The sequence below is a fragment of the Panthera tigris genome, chromosome B1, assembly GCF_018350195.1.
Source record: "Panthera tigris isolate Pti1 chromosome B1, P.tigris_Pti1_mat1.1, whole genome shotgun sequence".
Lineage (NCBI taxonomy): Eukaryota > Metazoa > Chordata > Mammalia > Carnivora > Felidae > Panthera > Panthera tigris.
Genome location: NC_056663.1, coordinates 147,585,937 through 147,592,966, shown reverse-complemented (window position 1 = coordinate 147,592,966; position 7,030 = coordinate 147,585,937).

Genomic DNA, 7,030 nt, shown 5'->3' with positions numbered 1-7,030 from the left:
GAGTGGGGGAATGGGAGGGGGAACCACCGGGTTGGCTTGAGTCAACAGGGAACATTGCTCGACCCGGTCTCAGCCTGGCGCCGGGGCCCGGCCTCCCACATGAATGGGGGGGGGGACCACCGGGTTGGCTTGAGTCAACGGGGAACATTGCTCGACCCGGTCTCAGCCTGGCACCAGGGCCCGGCCCCCCACAGGGACTAAACAAAAAAGGGAGAAGGGAGAAAGGAGAAAGGAAAGGGTTTAAATTCCATTAAGACTCTATAAAGAGGGGGAGTGCAGAGTCTGAAACTCTGCATCCCGATACCTGGCAGTGCTCTGGTGCGAAGGGCGAATACCCAGGAGCAGAGAGTGAGGTCCAAGGGGTCCGAAGGCAACATGGGGAGAGGCAGTTCCCCTGCTGGGAGGACATTTGGTAGAGGCTGTGCGACCCCCCAACAGGCAAAGATCCCAGGAGACCCTGGAGGACAACCATTCTCCCTGGTGTTGGAACAAGGATGTTAAGGGTGAAGCCTAGTGCCAGATGTATGTTGTGATTTTCCATATCCCTGAAATGCTGCTGCTACACAATCACGTGAACTTTTTCTGGGGTAGGCTGGCACCCAGCCGCAGTCTCTGGGCATCAGCAACAGCACTGTCCCGCAAACATTCCTGGGTGCAGCCGGCACCTGGCCATTTCTCGGTGAGACTCTTCCCCAAAAGATCTGAATGGGTCAAAGCCGTAGTTCCTCAAAAGTGAGGGGTTGGGAAATACAGCAGCACCTGAGATAAAACTCAGGAGGGAGATGCCGCCTGGCAACCTCACAGCTTGGACACGGACAATGTAAAAGTCGGGAGTGGATGCAAGCCAGAGACAAAGGACGGGTGTACAATTGCTGATCAGGAAGAACAGAGTTCCAATACTAGAGACTGAGTAGTTGGGTGACGCCATTTTCACCCCTCCTGCGCATGCACATACAACAATCCACCCCAGTAAACTAAGCAGTGCCATCTAGTGGAGAACAGAGCCATTACACTAAGACCAGCCCAACTGGGCCAACCTCACTCTTCAAAAACCCAAGTCTCTCAGCCTGTTTACTTTACAGACTATACAGTGCTTCATAGTTTGACTTCTATGGGAAAACAATATAATTTGAATCATATTTCAGTCTGTTTGCTGGTCCATCTATTCAGTTTTATTTTCTTTTTCTTGAATACAGAAAGAGAAAAAAAATTATTTTTATTTTCAATTTTTATTAAAAATATTTTTCTTTAATTTTTTCTACTGTATGTTTTACTTTTTTGTATATTTTTCAAATTCTATTTTACTTCCATCATTCATTTTGTTCTTTTTCATTGTATTATTTTTTTCAAATTTCAAACTTTTTTTTTCTTTTTTCCTTTTTCTTTTTTTTCATTTCTTTCCTTATCTTTCTCTTTTTTCTCCAGTCCAAAAACTCTTTTCAATAACCAGACCAAAATACAACTTGGATGTAGCATCATTTATTTGGTTTTTTTTTCTTTTTTTAAATTTTTAAATTTTAATTTTTTTACCTTATTATTTCCTTTTCTTCCTTCAAAATGACAAAACGAAGGAATTCATCTCAAAAGAGAGAGCAGGAAGAAATGACAGCCAGGGACTTAATCAACACATATATAAGCAAGATGTCTTAACCAGAATTTAGAATCACCATAATAAGAATACTAGCTGCGGTTGAAAATAGATTAGAATCGCTTTCTGCAGAGATAAAAGAAGTAAACACTAGTCAGGATGAAATAAAAAATGCTATAACTGAGCTGCAATCTCAAATCACTGCCACGGCATCAAGGATGGATGAGGCAGAGCAGTGAAACAGTGATATAGAGGACAAATTTATGGAGAATAATGAAGCAGGAAAAAAAATAGGGAGACTAAGGCAAAAGAGCCTAATTTAAGAATTAGAGGAATCAGTGACTCATTAAAAAGGAACGACATCAGAACCATAGGGGTCCCAGAAGATGAAGAGAGAGAAAAAGGGGTAGAAGGGTTCTGTGAGCAAATCATAGCAGAAAACTTTCTTAACCTGGGGAAAGACACAGGACATCAAAATCCAGGAAGCACAGAGGACTCCCATTAGATTCAACAAAAACAGACCATCGACAAGGCATATCATAGTCAGATTCAAAAAATATACAGGCAAAGAAAGAATCATGAAAGCAGCAAGGGAAAAAAGTCCTTAACCTACAAGGGAAGACATCTCAGATTTGCAGCAGATCTATCCACAGAAACTTGGCAAGCCAGAAAGGAGTGGCTTATATCCAGAAAGGATATATTCAAGGTGCTGAATCAGAAAAATATGCAGCCAATAATTCTTTATACAGCAAAGCTGTCATTCAAAATAGAAGGAGAAATCAAAAGTTTCCCAGAGGGGCGCCTGGGTGGCTCAGTCAGTTAAGTGTCTGACTGTGGCTCAGGTCATGATCTTGTGGTCAGTGAGTTCGAGCCCTGCACAGGCTCTGTGCTGATAGCTCAGAGCCTGGAGCCTGTTTCAGATAATGTGTCTCCCTCTCTCTCTGACCCTCCCCCGTTCATGCTCTGTTTCTCTTGGTCTCAAAAATAAATAAACATTTAAAAAAGTTATTTTTTTAAAGTTTCCCAGACAAACAAAAATTAAGGAGATCATAACTACTAAATCAACCTGCAAAAAAAATTTTAGGGGGACTCTCTGAGGGGCGAAAAAATGGGGGAGAAAAAGGACCAAAAGCGACAAAGACTAGAAAGGACCAGAGAACACCACCAGAAACTCCAACTCTACAGGCAACAAAATAGCAATAAATTCATATCTTTCAGCACTCACTCTAAACACCAATGGACTAAATGCTCAATCAAAAGACATAGGGTAATAAAATGAATAAGAAAACAAGATCCATCTATATGCTGTTTACAAGAGACACACTTTAGACCTAAAGACACCTTCAGATTGAAAGTAAGGGGATGTAAAACCATCTATCATGCTAATAGTTGCCAAAAGAAAGCCAGAGTAGCCATACTTATATCAGACAATCTAGACTTTAAAATAAGACTAACAAGAGATGAAGAAGGGCATTCTATCATAATTAAGGGGTCTAGCCCCCAAGAAGACATAACATTGTAAACATTTATGTGCCAAATGTGGAGCACCCAAATATATAAATCGATTAATCACAAACATAAAGAAACTCATTGATAGTAATACCATAATAGTAGGGGACTTCAAAACCCCACTTACAGCAAAGGACAGATCATCTAAACAGAAAATCAACAAGAAAACAACGGCTTTGAATGACACACTGGACCAGAAGGACTTAACAGATATATTGAGACATTTCATCCTAAAGCAAAATACACATTCTTCTCCAGTGCACATGGAATATTCTCCAGAATAGATGACATACTGGGATACAAATCAGCCCTCCACAAGTATAAAAAGATTGAGATATTACTGTGCATATTTTCAGACCACAATGCTATGAAACTTGAAATCAACCACAGAAAAAATTTGGAAAGATAATACTTAGAGACTAAAGAACATCCTACTAAAGAATGAATGAGCTGACCAAGAAGTTAAAGAGGAAATTAAAAAGAAGATGGAAGCCAATGAAAATGATAACACCACAGCCCCAAAACTCTGGGATGCAGCAAAGGCGGTCGAAAGAAGGAAGTATATAGCAATCCAGGCCTTCATAAAGAAAGAAGAAAGGTCTCAGCTACACAACCTAACGTAATTTGCTGGAAAAAGAACAGTAAATAAAACCCAAAAACAGCAAAAGACAGGAAACAATAAAGATTACAGCAGAAATCAATGCTATCAAAACCAAAACAAACAAACAAACAAACAGTGGAACAGATCAATGAAAACAGAAGCTGGTTCCTTGAAAGAATTAACAAAATTGATAAATCCCTAACTAGTTTGATCAAAAAGAAAAAGGAAAGGTCCCAAATAATAAAATCAAGAATTAAAGAGGAGAGATCACAACCAAAACAGCAGAAATACAAACAATAATAAAAGAATATTACGAGCAATTATATGCCAATAAAATGGGCATTCTGGTAGAAATGGACAAATTCCTAGAAACATATAAACTACCAAAACTGAAAGAGGAGGAAATAGAAAATTTGAACAGACACATAACCAGTAAGAAATCAAATTAGTAATCAAAAATCTCCCAAAAAACAAGACTCCAGGGCCAGTTGGCTTTCCAGGGGAATTCTACCAAACATTTAAGGAAGAGTTAACACCAATTCTCTTGAAGCTGTTCCAAAAAATAGAAATGGAAGGAAAACTTCCAAACTCTTTCTGTGAAGCCAGTATTACCTTGATTCCAAAACCAGACAGAGACCCCACCAAAAAGGAGAACTATAGACCAATTTCCCTGATGAACATGGATGCAAAAATCCTCAACAAGATATTAGCCAACCAGATCCAACAATACATTAAAAACAATTATTTGCCACAAGAGTGGGATTTATACCTGGGATGCAGGACTGGTTCAATATCTGAAAAACAATTAACACGATTCATCACATCACTAAAAGAAAGGACAAGAGCCATATGATCCTCTCAATAGATGCAGAGAAAGCATTTGACGAAATACAGCATCCTTTCTTGATAAAAACCCTCAAGAAAGTAGTGATAGAAGGATCATACCTCGAGATCTTAAAAGCCATATATGAACGACCCAATGCTAATATCGTCCTCAATGGGGAAAAACTGAAAGCTTTCCCCCTAAGGTCAGGAACAAGACAGGGATGTCCACTCTCACCACTGTTATTCAACATAATATTGGAAGTCTTATCCTCTGCAATCAGACAACACAAAGAAATAAAAGGCATCCAAATTGGCCAGGAGGAGGCCAAACTCTCACTCTTTGCAGATGACATGATACTCTATGGAAAACCCAAAAGATTCAACAAAAAAACTGCTAGAACTGATCCATGAATTCAGCAAAGTCGCAGGATATAAAATCAATGCACAGAAATCGGTTGCATTCCTATACACCAACAATGAAGCAACAGAAAGAGAAATCAAGGAAGCAATCCCATTTACAGTTGCACAAAAAACCATAAAATACCTAGGAATAAATCTAACCAAAGAGGTGAAAAATCTATACACTGAAAACTATAGAAAGCTGATGAAGGAAATTGAACAAGACACAAAGAAATGGAAAAAGATTCCACGCTCCTGGATAGGAAGAACAAATATTGTTAAAATGTCAATACTACCCAAAACAATCTACATATTCAATGCAATCCCTATCAAAATAACACCAGCATTCTTCACAGAGCCAGAACACATAATCCTAAAATTTGTATGGAACCAGAAAAGATCCCAAATAGCCAAAGCAATCTTGAAAAAGAAAACCAAAGCAGGAGGCATCACAATCCTGGACTTCAAGCTATACTACAGAGCTGTAATCATCAAGACAGTATGGTATGAGCGCAAACGCAGACACTCAGATCAATGGAACAGAATAGAGAACCCAGAAATGGACCCACAAACGTGTGGCCATAAAGACAGACTCTTTAGCAAGTAGTGCTGGGAAAACTGGACAGCGACATGCAGAAGAATGAACCTGGACCACTTTCTTACACCATACACAAAAATAAACTCAAAGTGGATTAAAGACCTAAATGTAAGACAGGAAGCCATCAAAATCCTGAGGGGAAAGCAGGCAAAAACCTCTTTGACCTTGGCTGCAGCAACTTCTTACTCAACACGTCTCCAGAGGCAAGGGAAACAAAAGCAAAAATGAACTATTTGGACCTCATCAAAATAAAAAGCTTCTGCACAGTGAAGGAAACAATCAGCAAACTAAAAGGCAACCAATGGAATGAGAGAAGATATTTGCAAATGACATATCAGATAAAGGTTAGTATCCAAAATCTGTAAAGAACTTATTAAACTTAACACCCAAAAACAAATAATCCAGTGAAGAAACGGGCAAAAGACATGAATAGACACTTCTCCAAAGAAGACATCCAGATGGCCAACAGATATATCAAAAAATGCTCAACATCACTCATCATCAGGGAAATACAAATCAAAACCACAATGAGATACCACCTCACACCTGTCAGAATGGCTAACACAAACAACTCAGGCAGCAACAGATGTTGGCAACGTTGCGGAGAGAGAGGATCTCTTTTGCACTGCTGGCGGGAATGCAAGCTGGTTCAGCCACTCTGGAAAGGAGTATGGAAGTTCCTCAAAAAACTAAAAATAGAACTACCCTACAACCCAGCAAGTGCACTAGTAGGCATTTATCCAAGGGATACAGGTGTGCTGTTTCAAAGGGACACATGCACCCCCATGTTTATAGTAGCACTATCAACAATAGCCAAAGTATGGAAAGAGCCCAAATGTCCATCAATGGATGAATGGATAAAGAAGAGATGGTATATATATATACAATGGAGTATTACATGGCAATCAAAAAGAATGAAATCTTGCCATTTGCAACTATGTAGATGGAACTAGAGGGTATTATGCTAAGCAAAATTAGTCAGAGAAAGACAAAAATCATATGACTTCACTCATATGAGGTCTTTAAGAGACAAAACAGATGAACATAAGGGAAGGGAAGCAAAAATAATATAAAAACAGGGCAAGGAACAAAACAGAAGAGACTCATAAATATGGAGAACAAACTGAGGGTTACTGGAGGGGTGGTAGGAGGAGAGATGGGCTAAATTGGTAAAGGGCATTAAGGAATCTACTCCTGAAATCATTGTTGCAGTATATGCTAACTAACTTGGATATAAATTAAAATAAATAAATAAATAAATAAATAAACAAACAAACAAATAAATAAAAGGGGGAAAAATAAAGAAAAAACCAAAAAAATATTTTTAAAGAGAAAAAGTCATAGAACTAAATTATATACACACATGAGAGCTAGCTTAGGCCTCCCAGTAAAATAAAAGTCAAATAAAAAAAACATTGCCATCATTTGAATACTTTTTTTTTCCCTAAAATTTAGTGATAGTTTTTTAGGCTTACCCTTCTCTCTGATCAATCCCATGACAATAGCAAAG